Source organism: Rhipicephalus microplus, unplaced genomic scaffold (genome assembly GCF_043290135.1).
Source record: "Rhipicephalus microplus isolate Deutch F79 unplaced genomic scaffold, USDA_Rmic scaffold_13, whole genome shotgun sequence".
In the NCBI taxonomy this organism is placed as follows: Eukaryota; Metazoa; Arthropoda; class Arachnida; order Ixodida; family Ixodidae; genus Rhipicephalus; species Rhipicephalus microplus.
The window spans coordinates 28,388,529-28,403,589 of NW_027464586.1; the positions used below are offsets into that span (position 1 = coordinate 28,388,529).

The following is a 15,061-nucleotide window of genomic DNA, read 5'->3' on the forward strand; positions in this document are numbered from 1 at the left end:
TCGCCATTTTACCTTGTGTTTGGACGCGAACCATCATTGCTGTTGGATACCTTCTTGCCAGCCGCTGCGCAGTCTACTTCTGAGTATGCACGCGACGCTATTACCCAAGCGGACCATGCTCGTCAGCTTGCTCGAAGCAGATTAATGGCGTCCCAAGACTCGCAGAAGCATCGTTACGACGAGCGGCATCACGAAGAACACTTTTTGACAGGTTCTCTTGTTCTTCTTTGGTCCCTTACGCGACATGCAGGCCTTTCAGAGACACTTCTATCTCGTTTCACGGGCCCATACCGCGTGCTTAGACGAGTGGCCGACACTACATATGAAATTGTCTCTCATATTCCATCAACTACTTGTGCTCTGCTATCAAGAGACATCGTCCACGTATCAAGCCTTAAAGCGTTACCACACTGCTCCTGCTGTGGCCCCGTAAACTCACCGGGTCAGCGCTTTTGCCGCCGGGGGTCGTGTTACGTGATTTCGGCTGACTGAAACAGGGCATAGTGAGACATACCCAAGAAAGGTGCCTCAGACTGAGAGTAAAGAAGTGGACATTGTCGGTGAGCTGCGTTGTGGCCGCGGACTGACTACTGTTATTTTCAACGTAACAATATATATATATATATATATATATATATATATATATATATATATATATATATATATATATATATATATATATATATATATATATATATATATATATATATATATAGCGGGAGTAATAATTCAATGGGCCAGTTAGTCTTCGTGAAGGTATGGGATATGGTATAACTCATCCCCTGATGAAGGGAGGTCCCCTCCCGAAACTGTTGGGAAATAAATATATTTATCCTTGTTGACAACGCTCCCGTTGTGCCATATCCCATATATATATATATATATATATATATATATATATATATATATATATATATATATATATATATATATATATATATATATATATATATATATATATAAGTCAAGTAGATCCTCCAAGAGAACGGTAACAACGGAAGTGTTTAATTCGACAGTTTCGGCCAGAGTCTGGCCTTCATCAGGAGTCATGGTACATTCTGTTTGCGCTCACATTTATAGTATTTTGGGTAAAAAATGAGAGGGAAGGAACGGAAAAAAAAAAAGAAAAAAAAAAAAAAAAAAAAAAAACAGAAAGAAAGAAAGAGTTTGAAAAACGAGAGAGGAAAGGATATCCAGAAAGTTCCAGGTTCCACTGTGCTTCGCGAGTGGCGTCGTCAGTGTGTATTTTCTTAGTATTGCGTTCAGTGCAGTTTGGTGGCGGTCCCTTTATTGTAGACGGGGCCTGGCTAAGGTAAGGGCTTGCGTGTCGCGAAAAATGCTTTTTTTATTATTATTTTTTATTTTTTATTTTTTAAAGACCGTCACTAATTCGGCGTCGGGGACAGCGTTCCGAGGCTCCAGGAAGTCGGCGCGGGAGAAAATGTTTCTTAAGGCGCTGTCTGTCGTTTTGAATGCTATTTTGCTCTGCGAATCCGCGTTTGGGGGTTTTAATTGTGTATGGGGTGGCCCTTCTATATGTCGGGCTTTGTTGTCGAAATGCGGGAAGGGTTTCCAAACTGCGAGAAAGGACGTTTGAAGTGATTGCTATTTTGTACTGGGAAACCGCGTTCGGGGCGTTTAGTTGTGTATGTGGATGTCGGGCTTTGTTGCCAAAATCGGGGAAGGGTTGCCAAAAGGCGAGAAGGGGCGTTTGAAGTGATTGCATTTTGTTCTGGGAATCCACGTTCGGGGCTTTTAGTTGTGCATGCGGTGACCCTTCGACAAGTCGGGCTTACAACTATTGTTCGGTTATTCAGAGAAATAGAAATAGACGACAGTGGTTCACTGAAACACGCAAAGATATTTGTAGTTGTCCAGTCCTCGTCGCCGCCACAGTGCCGCGAAATCTTGAACTGTTATGATTACAATTATAAACTTACATATACATACATACACCCCCATACATATGCGCATATGCATAAGTACATATACACATATAAATGCATATGTATATATTATAGTGCTTTGATTGCTGCAAGTGTACCCGGACTTTCATTTATGCCTTTTTCGAGGGTGTTAAATCGGTGTATGAGGTATGATTCACGTTGTTCACGTTCCCGGTTTGATTTAAATCCTGTTTCTAAAAGTGTGACTGACAATTTGTCGAAGGAGTGGCCGGGAAGGTTAAGGTGTTTTGATAGAGGTAGATTCGGCGCTGATTTCGCGTGGGCTCTGTGATTATTGAAACGAATCCTAAAGGGTGTTTCCGTTTGTCCGATGTATTGCATGCCGCACACGTTGCATTCAAGTAGATATACCACATTAGGGGAATCGCATGTTAGATTTCCTCGTATGTTAATTGAAAAGTTGGATTGTGTGCTGCTTGCCTTGCTTGTATCTCGCATCGCTTTGCATACAAAACATCGAGGCTTCAGACAAGGTCGGCATTGTCAGCCACAGCAAATTGTCAGTCACACTTTTAGAAACAGGATTTAAATCAAACCGGGAACGTGAACAACGTGAATCATACCTCATACACCGATTTAACACCCTCGAAAAAGGCATAAATGAAAGTCCGGGTACACTTGCAGCAATCAAAGCACTATAATATATACATATGCATTTATATGTGTATATGTACTTATGCATATGCGCATATGTATGGGGGTGTATGTGTGTATATGTAAGTTTATAATTGTAATCATAACAGTTCAAGATTTCGCGGCACTGTGGCGGCGACGAGGACTGGACAACTACAAATATCTTTGCGTGTTTCAGTGAACCACTGTCGTCTATTTCTATTTCTCTGAATAACCGAACAATAGTTGTAAGCCCGACTTGTCGAAGGGTCACCGCATGCACAACTAAAAGCCCCGAACGTGGATTCCCAGAACAAAATGCAATCACTTCAAACGCCCCTTCTCGCCTTTTGGCAACCCTTCCCCGATTTTGGCAACAAAGCCCGACATCCACATACACAACTAAACGCCCCGAACGCGGTTTCCCAGTACAAAATAGCAATCACTTCAAACGTCCTTTCTCGCAGTTTGGAAACCCTTCCCGCATTTCGACAACAAAGCCCGACATATAGAAGGGCCACCCCATACACAATTAAAACCCCCAAACGCGGATTCGCAGAGCAAAATAGCATTCAAAACGACAGACAGCGCCTTAAGAAACATTTTCTCCCGCGCCGACTTCCTGGAGCCTCGGAACGCTGTCCCCGACGCCGAATTAGTGACGGTCTTTAAAAAATAAAAAATAAAAAATAATAATAAAAAAAGCATTTTTCGCGACACGCAAGCCCTTACCTTAGCCAGGCCCCGTCTACAATAAAGGGACCGCCACCAAACTGCACTGAACGCAATACTAAGAAAATACACACTGACGACGCCACTCGCGAAGCACAGTGGAACCTGGAACTTTCTGGATATCCTTTCCTTTCTCGTTTTTCAAACTCTTTCTTTCTTTCTGTTTTTTTTTTTTTTTTTTTTTTCGTTCCTTCCCTCTCATTTTTTACCCAAAATACTATAAATGTGAGCGCAAACAGAATGTACCATGACTCCTGATGAAGGCCAGACTCTGGCCGAAACTGTCGAATTAAACACTTCCGTTGTTACCGTTCTCTTGGAGGATCTACTTGACTTATTGCAACGCTACGGCCATTTTCGCCACCATGCCTGCCTATATATATATATATATATATATATATATATATATATATATATATCGCTGTCGCTCCTACTTCTAAATTCACTGATAAACCCAAAAAAGTGGATGGAGGGAGGGCCGCAGTGATAGCTCAGTGGTTAGAGCATCGAACGCGTAATTCGAAGGTCGTAGGTTCGATTCCTGCTCACAGTTGGTAATTTTTTCATCCACTTTTCTTTCTTCTTTCTTCTTATTTACATTCCATTGGTTCTAATAACTTCCCCTGTACATTCCTTGGCATTACTGTCTGTTATATCTCATTATTATTGTGTTAAAACACGGAAAAACGAGCCCTTAGGTATACACTTCTTTCCCTTATTTCATTGAACGAGGGTCTCGTACTGGCAGACTTGGTGTGTTTAGGTTGTATAAGAGGGACAATTAATCAGCTGCCCGCTCATAATAAGTTCACGTGCTACGTGACGCCAAACATGCGCATAAGAGTGTTTTCACACTCGTTGTTTGGCTTATAGATGGCGCTGACTGTCGCTCCTACTTCTAAATTCACAGATAACCCAAAAAAGTGGATGGAGGGAGGGCCGCTGTGATAGCTCAGTGGTTAGAGCATCGAACGCGTAATTCGAAGGTCGTAGGTTCGATTCCTGCTCACAGTTGGTAATTTTTTCATCCACTTTTCTTTCTTCTTTCTTCTTATTTACATTCCATTGGTTCTAATAACTTCCCCTGTACATTCCTTGGCATTACTGTCTGTTATATCTCATTATTATTGTGTTAAAACACGGAAAAACGAGCCCTTAGGTATACACTTCTTTCCCTTATTTCCATTGAACGAGGGTCTCGTACTGGCAGACTTGGTGTGTTTAGGTTGTATAAGAGGGACAATTAATCAGCTGCCCGCTCATAATAAGTTCACGTGCTACGTGACGCCAAACATGCGCATAAGAGTGTTTTCACACTCGTTGTTTGGCTTATAGATGGCGCTGACTGTCGCTCCTACTTCTAATTCACAGATAAACCCAAAAAAGTGGATGGAGGGAGGGCCGCTGTGATAGCTCAGTGGTTAGAGCATCGAACGCGTAATTCGAAGGTCGTAGGTTCGATTCCTGCTCACAGTTGGTAATTTTTTCATCCACTTTTCTTTCTTCTTTCTTCTTATTTACATTCCATTGGTTCTAATAACTTCCCCTGTACATTCCTTGGCATTACTGTCTGTTATATCTCATTAATATTGTGTTAAAACACGGAAAAACGAGCCCTTAGGTATACACTTCTTTGCCTTATTTCATTGAACGAGGGTCTCGTACTGGCAGACTTGGTGTGTTTAGGTTGTATAAGAGGGACAATTAATCAGCTGCCCGCTCATAATAAGTTCACGTGCTACGTGACGCCAAACATGCGCATAAGAGTGTTTTCACACTCGTTGTTTGGCTTATAGATGGCGCTGACTGTCACTCTTACTTCTAAATTCACCGATAAACCCAAAAAAGTGGATGGAGGGAGGGCCGCTGTGATAGCTCAGTGGTTAGAGCATCGAACGCGTAATTCGAAGGTCGTAGGTTCGATTCCTGCTCACAGTTGGTAATTTTTTCATCCACTTTTCTTTCTTCTTTCTTCGTATTTACATTCCATTGGTTCTAATAACTTCCCCTGTACATTCCTTGGCATTACTGTCTGTTATATCTCATTATTATTGTGTTAAAACACGGAAAAACGAGCCCTTAGGTATACACTTCTTTCCCTTATTTCATTGAACGAGGGTCTCGTACTGGCAGACTTGGTGTGTTTAGGTTGTATAAGAGGGACAATTAATCAGCTGCCCGCTCATAATAAGTTCACGTGCTACGTGACGCCAAACATGCGCATAAGAGTGTTTTCACACTCGTTGTTTGGCTTATAGATGGCGCTGACTGTCGCTCCTACTTCTAAATTCACAGATAAACCCAAAAAAGTGGATGGAGGGAGGGCCGCTGTGATAGCTCAGTGGTTAGAGCATCGAACGCGTAATTCGAAGGTCGTAGGTTCGATTCCTGCTCACAGTTGGTAATTTTTTCATCCACTTTTATTTCTTCTTTCTTCTTATTTACATTCCATTGGTTCTAATAACTTCCCCTGTACATTCCTTGGCATTACTGTCTGTTATATCTCATTAATATTGTGTTAAAACACGGAAAAACGAGCCCTTAGGTATACACTTCTTTCCCTTATTTCATTGAACGAGGGTCTCGTACTGGCAGACTTGGTGTGTTTAGGTTGTATAAGAGGGACAATTAATCAGCTGCCCGCTCATAATAAGTTCACGTGCTACGTGACGCCAAACATGCGCATAAGAGTGTTTTCACACTCGTTGTTTGGCTTATAGATGGCGCTGACTGTCACTCCTACTTCTAAATTCACCGATAAACCCAAAAAGTGAATGGAGGGAGGGCCGCTGTGATAGCTCAGTGGTTAGAGCATCGAACGCGTAATTCGAAGGTCGTAGGTTCGATTCCTTCTCACAGTTGGTAATTTTTTCATCCACTTTTCTTTCTTCTTTCTTCCTATTTACATTCCATTGGTTCTAATAACTTCCCCTGTACATTCCTTGGCATTACTGTCCGTTATATCTCATTAATATTGTGTTAAAACACGGAAAAACGAGCCCTTAGGTATACACTTCTTTCCCTTATTTCATTGAACGAGGGTCTCGTACTGGCAGACTTGGTGTGTTTAGGTTGTATAAGAGGGACAATTAATCAGCTGCCCGCTCATAATAGGTTCACGTGCTACGTGACGCCAAACATGCGCATAAGAGTGTTTTCACACTCGTTGTTTGGCTTATAGATGGCGCTGACTGTCGCTCCTGCTTCTAAATTCACAGATAAACCCAAAGAAGTGGATGGAGGGAGGGCCGCTGTGATAGCTCAGTGGTTAGAGCATCGAACGCGTAATTCGAAGGTCGTAGGTTCGATTCCTGCTCACAGTTGGTAATTTTTTCATCCACTTTTCTTTCTTCTTTCTTCTTATTTACATTCCATTGGTTCTAATAACTTCCCCTGTACATTCCTTGGCATTACTGTCTGTTATATCTCATTATTATTGTGTTAAAACACGGAAAAACGAGCCCTTAGGTATACACTTCTTTCCCTTATTTCATTGAACGAGGGTCTCGTACTGGCAGACTTGGTGTGTTTAGGTTGTATAAGAGGGACAATTAATCAGCTGCCCGCTCATAATAGGTTCACGTGCTACGTGACGCCAAACATGCGCATAAGAGTGTTTTCACACTCGTTGTTTGGCTTATAGATGGCGCTGACTGTCGCTCCTGCTTCTAAATTCACAGATAAACCCAAAGAAGTGGATGGAGGGAGGGCCGCTGTGATAGCTCAGTGGTTAGAGCATCGAACGCGTAATTCGAAGGTCGTAGGTTCGATTCCTGCTCACAGTTGGTAATTTTTTCATCCACTTTTCTTTCTTCTTTCTTCTTATTTACATTCCATTGGTTCTAATAACTTCCCCTGTACATTCCTTGGCATTACTGTCTGTTATATCTCATTAATATTGTGTTAAAACACGGAAAAACGAGCCCTTAGGTATACACTTCTTTCCCTTATTTCATTGAACGAGGGTCTCGTACTGGCAGACTTGGTGTGTTTAGGTTGTATAAGAGGGACAATTAATCAGCTGCCCGCTCATAATAAGTTCACGTGCTACGTGACGCCAAACATGCGCATAAGAGTGTTTTCACACTCGTTGTTTGGCTTATAGATGGCGCTGACTGTCACTCCTACTTCTAAATTCACCGATAAACCCAAAAAGTGAATGGAGGGAGGGCCGCTGTGATAGCTCAGTGGTTAGAGCATCGAACGCGTAATTCGAAGGTCGTAGGTTCGATTCCTGCTCACAGTTGGTAATTTTTCATCCACTTTTCTTTCTTCTTTCTTCTTATTTACATTCCATTGGTTCTAATAACTTCCCCTGTACATTCCTTGGCATTACTGTCTGTTATATCTCATTATTATTGTGTTAAAACACGGAAAAACGAGCCCTTAGGTATACACTTCTTTCCCTTATTTCATTGAACGAGGGTCTCGTACTGGCAGACTTGGTGTGTTTAGGTTGTATAAGAGGGACAATTAATCAGCTGCCCGCTCATAATAAGTTCACGTGCTACGTGACGCCAAACATGCGCATAAGAGTGTTTTCACACTCGTTGTTTGGCTTATAGATGGCGCTGACTGTCGCTCCTACTTCTAAATTCACAGATAAACCCAAAAAAGTGGATGGAGGGAGGGCCGCTGTGATAGCTCAGTGGTTAGAGCATCGAACGCGTAATTCGAAGGTCGTAGGTTCGATTCCTGCTCACAGTTGGTAATTTTTTCATCCACTTTTCTTTCTTCTTTCTTCTTATTTACATTCCATTGGTTCTAATAACTTCCCCTGTACATTCCTTGGTATTACTGTCTGTTATATCTCATTAATATTGTGTTAAAACACGGAAAAAACGAGCCCTTAGGTATACACTTCTTTCCCTTATTTCATTGAACGAGGGTCTCGTACTGGCAGACTTGGTGTGTTTAGGTTGTATAAGAGGGACAATTAATCAGCTGCCCGCTCATAATAAGTTCACGTGCTACGTGACGCCAAACATGCGCATAAGAGTGTTTTCACACTCGTTGTTTGGCTTATAGATGGCGCTGACTGTCGCTCCTACTTCTAAATTCACAGATAAACCCAAAAAAGTGGATGGAGGGAGGGCCGCTGTGATAGCTCAGTGGTTAGAGCATCGAACGCGTATTTCGAAGGTCGTAGGTTCGATTCCTGCTCACAGTTGGTAATTTTTTCATCCACTTTTATTTCTTCTTTCTTCTTATTTACATTCCATTGGTTCTAATAACTTCCCCTGTACATTCCTTGGCATTACTGTCTGTTATATCTCATTAATATTGTGTTAAAACACGGAAAAACGAGCCCTTAGGTATACACTTCTTTCCCTTATTTCATTGAACGAGGGTCTCGTACTGGCAGACTTGGTGTGTTTAGGTTGTATAAGAGGGACAATTAATCAGCTGCCCGCTCATAATAAGTTCACGTGCTACGTGACGCCAAACATGCGCATAAGAGTGTTTTCACACTCGTTGTTTGGCTTATAGATGGCGCTGACTGTCACTCCTACTTCTAAATTCACCGATAAACCCAAAAAGTGAATGGAGGGAGGGCCGCTGTGATAGCTCAGTGGTTAGAGAATCGAACGCGTAATTCGAAGGTCGTAGGTTCGATTCCTTCTCACAGTTGGTAATTTTTTCATCCACTTTTCTTTCTTCTTTCTTCTTATTTACATTCCATTGGTTCTAATAACTTCCCCTGTACATTCCTTGGCATTACTGTCCGTTATATCTCATTAATATTGTGTTAAAACACGGAAAAACGAGCCCTTAGGTATACACTTCTTTCCCTTATTTCATTGAACGAGGGTCTCGTACTGGCAGACTTGGTGTGTTTAGGTTGTATAAGAGGGACAATTAATCAGCTGCCCGCTCATAATAGGTTCACGTGCTACGTGACGCCAAACATGCGCATAAGAGTGTTTTCACACTCGTTGTTTGGCTTATAGATGGCGCTGACTCGCTCCTACTTCTAAATTCACAGATAAACCCAGAAAAGTGGATGGAGGGAGGGCCGCTGTGATAGCTCAGTGGTTAGAGCATCGAACGCGTAATTCGAAGGTCGTAGGTTCGATTCCTGCTCACAGTTGGTAATTTTTTCATCCACTTTAATTCCTCTTTCTTCTTATTTACATTCCATTGGTTCTAATAACTTCTCCTGTACATTCCTTGGCATTACTGTCTGTTATATCTCATTAATATTGTGTTAAAACACGGAAAAACGAGCCCTTAGGTATACACTTCTTTCCCTTATTTCATTGAACGAGGGTCTCGTACTGGCAGACTTGGTGTGTTTAGGTTGTATATGAGGGACAATTAATCAGCTGCCCGCTCATAATAAGTTCACGTGCTACGTGACGCCAAACATGCGCATAAGAGTGTTTTCACACTCGTTGTTTGGCTTATAGATGGCGCTGACTGTCACTCCTACTTCTAAATTCACCGATAAACCCAAAAAGTGAATGGAGGGAGGGCCGCTGTGATAGCTCAGTGGTTAGAGCATCGAACGCGTAATTCGAAGGTCGTAGGTTCGATTCCTTCTCACAGTTGGTAATTTTTTCATCCACTTTTCTTTCTTCTTTCTTCTTATTTACATTCCATTGGTTCTAATAACTTCCCCTGTACATTCCTTGGCATTACTCTCCGTTATATCTCATTAATATTGTGTTAAAACACGGAAAAACGAGCCCTTAGGTATACACTTCTTTCCCTTATTTCATTGAACGAGGGTCTCGTACTGGCAGACTTGGTGTGTTTAGGTTGTATAAGAGGGACAATTAATCAGCTGCCCGCTCATAATAGGTTCACGTGCTACGTGACGCCAAACATGCGCATAAGAGTGTTTTCACACTCGTTGTTTGGCTTATAGATGGCGCTGACTGTCGCTCCTACTTCTAAATTCACAGATAAACCCAAAAAAGTGGATGGAGGGAGGGCCGCTGTGATAGCTCAGTGGTTAGAGCATCGAACGCGTAATTCGAAGGTCGTAGGTTCGATTCCTGCTCACAGTTGGTAATTTTTTCATCCACTTTTCTTTCTTCTTTCTTCTTATTTACATTCCATTGGTTCTAATAACTTCCCCTGTACATTCCTTGGCATTACTGTCTGTTATATCTCATTATTATTGTGTTAAAACACGGAAAAACGAGCCCTTAGGTATACACTTCTTTCCCTTATTTCATTGAACGAGGGTCTCGTACTGGCAGACTTGGTGTGTTTAGGTTGTATAAGAGGGACAATTAATCAGCTGCCCGCTCATAAGTTCACGTGCTACGTGACGCCAAACATGCGCATAAGAGTGTTTTCACACTCGTTGTTTGGCTTATAGATGGCGCTGACTGTCGCTCCTACTTCTAAATTCACAGATAAACCCAAAAAAGTGGATGGAGGGAGGGCCGCTGTGATAGCTCAGTGGTTAGAGCATCGAACGCGTAATTCGAAGGTCGTAGGTTCGATTCCTGCTCACAGTTGGTAATTTTTTCATCCACTTTTCTTTCTTCTTTCTTCTTATTTACATTCCATTGGTTCTAATAACTTCCCCTGTACATTCCTTGGCATTACTGTCTGTTATATCTCATTAATATTGTGTTAAAACACGGAAAAACGAGCCCTTAGGTATACACTTCTTTGCCTTATTTCATTGAACGAGGGTCTCGTACTGGCAGACTTGGTGTGTTTAGGTTGTATAAGAGGGACAATTAATCAGCTGCCCGCTCATAATAAGTTCACGTGCTACGTGACGCCAAACATGCGCATAAGAGTGTTTTCACACTCGTTGTTTGGCTTATAGATGGCGCTGACTGTCACTCTTACTTCTAAATTCACCGATAAACCCAAAAAAGTGGATGGAGGGAGGGCCGCTGTGATAGCTCAGTGGTTAGAGCATCGAACGCGTAATTCGAAGGTCGTAGGTTCGATTCCTGCTCACAGTTGGTAATTTTTTCATCCACTTTTCTTTCTTCTTTCTTCTTATTTACATTCCATTGGTTCTAATAACTTCCCCTGTACATTCCTTGGCATTACTGTCTGTTATATCTCATTAATATTGTGTTAAAACACGGAAAAACGAGCCCTTAGGTATACACTTCTTTCCCTTATTTCATTGAACGAGGGTCTCGTACTGGCAGACTTGGTGTGTTTAGGTTGTATAAGAGGGACAATTAATCAGCTGCCCGCTCATAATAAGTTCACGTGCTACGTGACGCCAAACATGCGCATAAGAGTGTTTTCACACTCGTTGTTTGGCTTATAGATGGCGCTGACTGTCACTCCTACTTCTAAATTCACCGATAAACCCAAAAAGTGAATGGAGGGAGGGCCGCTGTGATAGCTCAGTGGTTAGAGCATCGAACGCGTGATTCGAAGGTCGTAGGTTCGATTCCTTCTCACAGTTGGTAATTTTTTCATCCACTTTTCTTTCTTCTTTCTTCTTATTTACATTCCATTGGTTCTAATAACTTCCCCTGTACATTCCTTGGCATTACTGTCCGTTATATCTCATTAATATTGTGTTAAAACACGGAAAAACGAGCCCTTAGGTATACACTTCTTTCCCTTATTTCATTGAACGAGGGTCTCGTACTGGCAGACTTGGTGTGTTTAGGTTGTATAAGAGGGACAATTAATCAGCTGCCCGCTCATAATAGGTTCACGTGCTACGTGACGCCAAACATGCGCATAAGAGTGTTTTCACACTCGTTGTTTGGCTTATAGATGGCGCTGACTGTCGCTCCTACTTCTAAATTCACAGATAAACCCAAAAAAGTGGATGGAGGGAGGGCCGCTGTGATAGCTCAGTGGTTAGAGCATCGAACGCGTAATTCGAAGGTCGTAGGTTCGATTCCTGCTCACAGTTGGTAATTTTTTCATCCACTTTAATTCCTCTTTCTTCTTATTTACATTCCATTGGTTCTAATAACTTCTCCTGTACATTCCTTGGCATTACTGTCTGTTATATCTCATTAATATTGTGTTAAAACACGGAAAAACGAGCCCTTAGGTATACACTTCTTTCCCTTATTTCATTGAACGAGGGTCTCGTACTGGCAGACTTGGTGTGTTTAGGTTGTATATGAGGGACAATTAATCAGCTGCCCGCTCATAATAAGTTCACGTGCTACGTGACGCCAAACATGCGCATAAGAGTGTTTTCACACTCGTTGTTTGGCTTATAGATGGCGCTGACTGTCACTCCTACTTCTAAATTCACCGATAAACCCAAAAAGTGAATGGAGGGAGGGCCGCTGTGATAGCTCAGTGGTTAGAGCATCGAACGCGTAATTCGAAGGTCGTAGGTTCGATTCCTTCTCACAGTTGGTAATTTTTTCATCCACTTTTCTTTCTTCTTTCTTCTTATTTACATTCCATTGGTTCTAATAACTTCCCCTGTACATTCCTTGGCATTACTCTCCGTTATATCTCATTAATATTGTGTTAAAACACGGAAAAACGAGCCCTTAGGTATACACTTCTTTCCCTTATTTCATTGAACGAGGGTCTCGTACTGGCAGACTTGGTGTGTTTAGGTTGTATAAGAGCGACAATTAATCAGCTGCCCGCTCATAATAGGTTCACGTGCTACGTGACGCCAAACATGCGCATAAGAGTGTTTTCACACTCGTTGTTTGGCTTATAGATGGCGCTGACTGTCGCTCCTACTTCTAAATTCACAGATAAACCCAAAAAAAGTGGATGGAGGGAGGGCCGCTGTGATAGCTCAGTGGTTAGAGCATCGAACGCGTAATTCGAAGGTCGTAGGTTCGATTCCTGCTCACAGTTGGTAATTTTTTCATCCACTTTTCTTTCTTCTTTCTTCTTATTTACATTCCATTGGTTCTAATAACTTCCCCTGTACTTTCCTTGGCATTACTGTCTGTTATATCTCATTATTATTGTGTTAAAACACGGAAAAACGAGCCCTTAGGTATACACTTCTTTCCCTTATTTCATTGAACGAGGGTCTCGTACTGGCAGCCTTGGTGTGTTTAGGTTGTATAAGAGGGACAATTAATCAGCTGCCCGCTCATAATAAGTTCACGTGCTACGTGACGCCAAACATGCGCATAAGAGTGTTTTCACACTCGTTGTTTGGCTTATAGATGGCGCTGACTGTCGCTCCTACTTCTAGATTCACAGATAAACCCAAAAAAGTGGATGGAGGGAGGGCCGCTGTGATAGCTCAGTGGTTAGAGCATCGAACGCGTAATTCGAAGGTCGTAGGTTCGATTCCTGCTCACAGTTGGTAATTTTTTCATCCACTTTTCTTTCTTCTTTCTTCTTATTTACATTCCATTGGTTCTAATAACTTCCCCTGTACATTCCTTGGCATTACTGTCTGTTATATCTCATTAATATTGTGTTAAAACACGGAAAAACGAGCCCTTAGGTATACACTTCTTTGCCTTATTTCATTGAACGAGGGTCTCGTACTGGCAGACTTGGTGTGTTTAGGTTGTATAAGAGGGACAATTAATCAGCTGCCCGCTCATAATAAGTTCACGTGCTACGTGACGCCAAACATGCGCATAAGAGTGTTTTCACACTCGTTGTTTGGCTTATAGATGGCGCTGACTGTCACTCTTACTTCTAAATTCACCGATAAACCCAAAAAAGTGGATGGAGGGAGGGCCGCTGTGATAGCTCAGTGGTTAGAGCATCGAACGCGTAATTCGAAGGTCGTAGGTTCGATTCCTGCTCACAGTTGGTAATTTTTTCATCCACTTTTCTTTCTTCTTTCTTCTTATTTACATTCCATTGGTTCTAATAACTTCCCCTGTACATTCCTTGGCATTACTGTCTGTTATATCTCATTATTATTGTGTTAAAACACGGAAAACGAGCCCTTAGGTATACACTTCTTTCCCTTATTTCATTGAACGAGGGTCTCGTACTGGCAGACTTGGTGTGTTTAGGTTGTATAAGAGGGACAATTAATCAGCTGCCCGCTCATAATAAGTTCACGTGCTACGTGACGCCAAACATGCGCATAAGAGTGTTTTCACACTCGTTGTTTGGCTTATAGATGGCGCTGACTGTCGCTCCTACTTCTAAATTCACAGATAAACCCAAAAAAGTGGATGGAGGGAGGGCCGCTGTGATAGCTCAGTGGTTAGAGCATCGAACGCGTAATTCGAAGGTCGTAGGTTCGATTCCTGCTCACAGTTGGTAATTTTTTCATCCACTTTTATTTCTTCTTTCTTCTTATTTACATTCCATTGGTTCTAATAACTTCCCCTGTACATTCCTTGGCATTACTGTCTGTTATATCTCATTAATATTGTGTTAAAACACGGAAAAACGAGCCCTTAGGTATACACTTCTTTCCCTTATTTCATTGAACGAGGGTCTCGTACTGGCAGACTTGGTGTGTTTAGGTTGTATAAGAGGGACAATTAATCAGCTGCCCGCTCATAATAAGTTCACGTGCTACGTGACGCCAAACATGCGCATAAGAGTGTTTTCACACTCGTTGTTTGGCTTATAGATGGCGCTGACTGTCACTCCTACTTCTAAATTCACCGATAAACCCAAAAAGTGAATGGAGGGAGGGCCGCTGTGATAGCTCAGTGGTTAGAGCATCGAACGCGTAATTCGAAGGTCGTAGGTTCGATTCCTTCTCACAGTTGGTAATTTTTTCATCCACTTTTCTTTCTTCTTTCTTCTTATTTACATTCCATTGGTTCTAATAACTTCCCCTGTACATTCCTTGGCATTACTGTCCGTTATATCTCATTAATATTGTGTTAAAA

General features: G+C 42.0%; 1 protein-coding gene and 17 non-coding genes across 21 annotated transcripts in view; all 18 read left to right on the forward strand.

Moving 5' to 3' along the window:
• The window catches only part of LOC119165924 (ATP-binding cassette sub-family C member 2), a 1,429,043-nt gene that overhangs the window by 1,153,029 nt on the left and 260,953 nt on the right, over positions 1–15,061 (forward strand). The window lies entirely within an intron of this gene.
• TRNAT-CGU (transfer RNA threonine (anticodon CGU)) lies at positions 4,253–4,325 on the forward strand. The gene has a single exon. It is a non-coding gene; the product is annotated as a tRNA-Thr (tRNA).
• Positions 4,715–4,787, forward strand: TRNAT-CGU (transfer RNA threonine (anticodon CGU)). Its single transcript has one exon. It is a non-coding gene; the product is annotated as a tRNA-Thr (tRNA).
• On the forward strand, positions 5,177–5,249 carry TRNAT-CGU (transfer RNA threonine (anticodon CGU)). Its single transcript has one exon. It is a non-coding gene; the product is annotated as a tRNA-Thr (tRNA).
• On the forward strand, positions 5,639–5,711 carry TRNAT-CGU (transfer RNA threonine (anticodon CGU)). Its single transcript has one exon. It is a non-coding gene; the product is annotated as a tRNA-Thr (tRNA).
• On the forward strand, positions 6,562–6,634 carry TRNAT-CGU (transfer RNA threonine (anticodon CGU)). The gene has a single exon. It is a non-coding gene; the product is annotated as a tRNA-Thr (tRNA).
• On the forward strand, positions 7,024–7,096 carry TRNAT-CGU (transfer RNA threonine (anticodon CGU)). The gene has a single exon. It is a non-coding gene; the product is annotated as a tRNA-Thr (tRNA).
• On the forward strand, positions 7,485–7,557 carry TRNAT-CGU (transfer RNA threonine (anticodon CGU)). Its single transcript has one exon. It is a non-coding gene; the product is annotated as a tRNA-Thr (tRNA).
• TRNAT-CGU (transfer RNA threonine (anticodon CGU)) lies at positions 7,946–8,018 on the forward strand. Its single transcript has one exon. It is a non-coding gene; the product is annotated as a tRNA-Thr (tRNA).
• On the forward strand, positions 9,330–9,402 carry TRNAT-CGU (transfer RNA threonine (anticodon CGU)). Its single transcript has one exon. It is a non-coding gene; the product is annotated as a tRNA-Thr (tRNA).
• Positions 10,252–10,324, forward strand: TRNAT-CGU (transfer RNA threonine (anticodon CGU)). The gene has a single exon. It is a non-coding gene; the product is annotated as a tRNA-Thr (tRNA).
• TRNAT-CGU (transfer RNA threonine (anticodon CGU)) lies at positions 10,711–10,783 on the forward strand. Its single transcript has one exon. It is a non-coding gene; the product is annotated as a tRNA-Thr (tRNA).
• Positions 11,173–11,245, forward strand: TRNAT-CGU (transfer RNA threonine (anticodon CGU)). Its single transcript has one exon. It is a non-coding gene; the product is annotated as a tRNA-Thr (tRNA).
• On the forward strand, positions 12,096–12,168 carry TRNAT-CGU (transfer RNA threonine (anticodon CGU)). Its single transcript has one exon. It is a non-coding gene; the product is annotated as a tRNA-Thr (tRNA).
• TRNAT-CGU (transfer RNA threonine (anticodon CGU)) lies at positions 13,019–13,091 on the forward strand. The gene has a single exon. It is a non-coding gene; the product is annotated as a tRNA-Thr (tRNA).
• TRNAT-CGU (transfer RNA threonine (anticodon CGU)) lies at positions 13,481–13,553 on the forward strand. Its single transcript has one exon. It is a non-coding gene; the product is annotated as a tRNA-Thr (tRNA).
• TRNAT-CGU (transfer RNA threonine (anticodon CGU)) lies at positions 13,943–14,015 on the forward strand. The gene has a single exon. It is a non-coding gene; the product is annotated as a tRNA-Thr (tRNA).
• Positions 14,404–14,476, forward strand: TRNAT-CGU (transfer RNA threonine (anticodon CGU)). Its single transcript has one exon. It is a non-coding gene; the product is annotated as a tRNA-Thr (tRNA).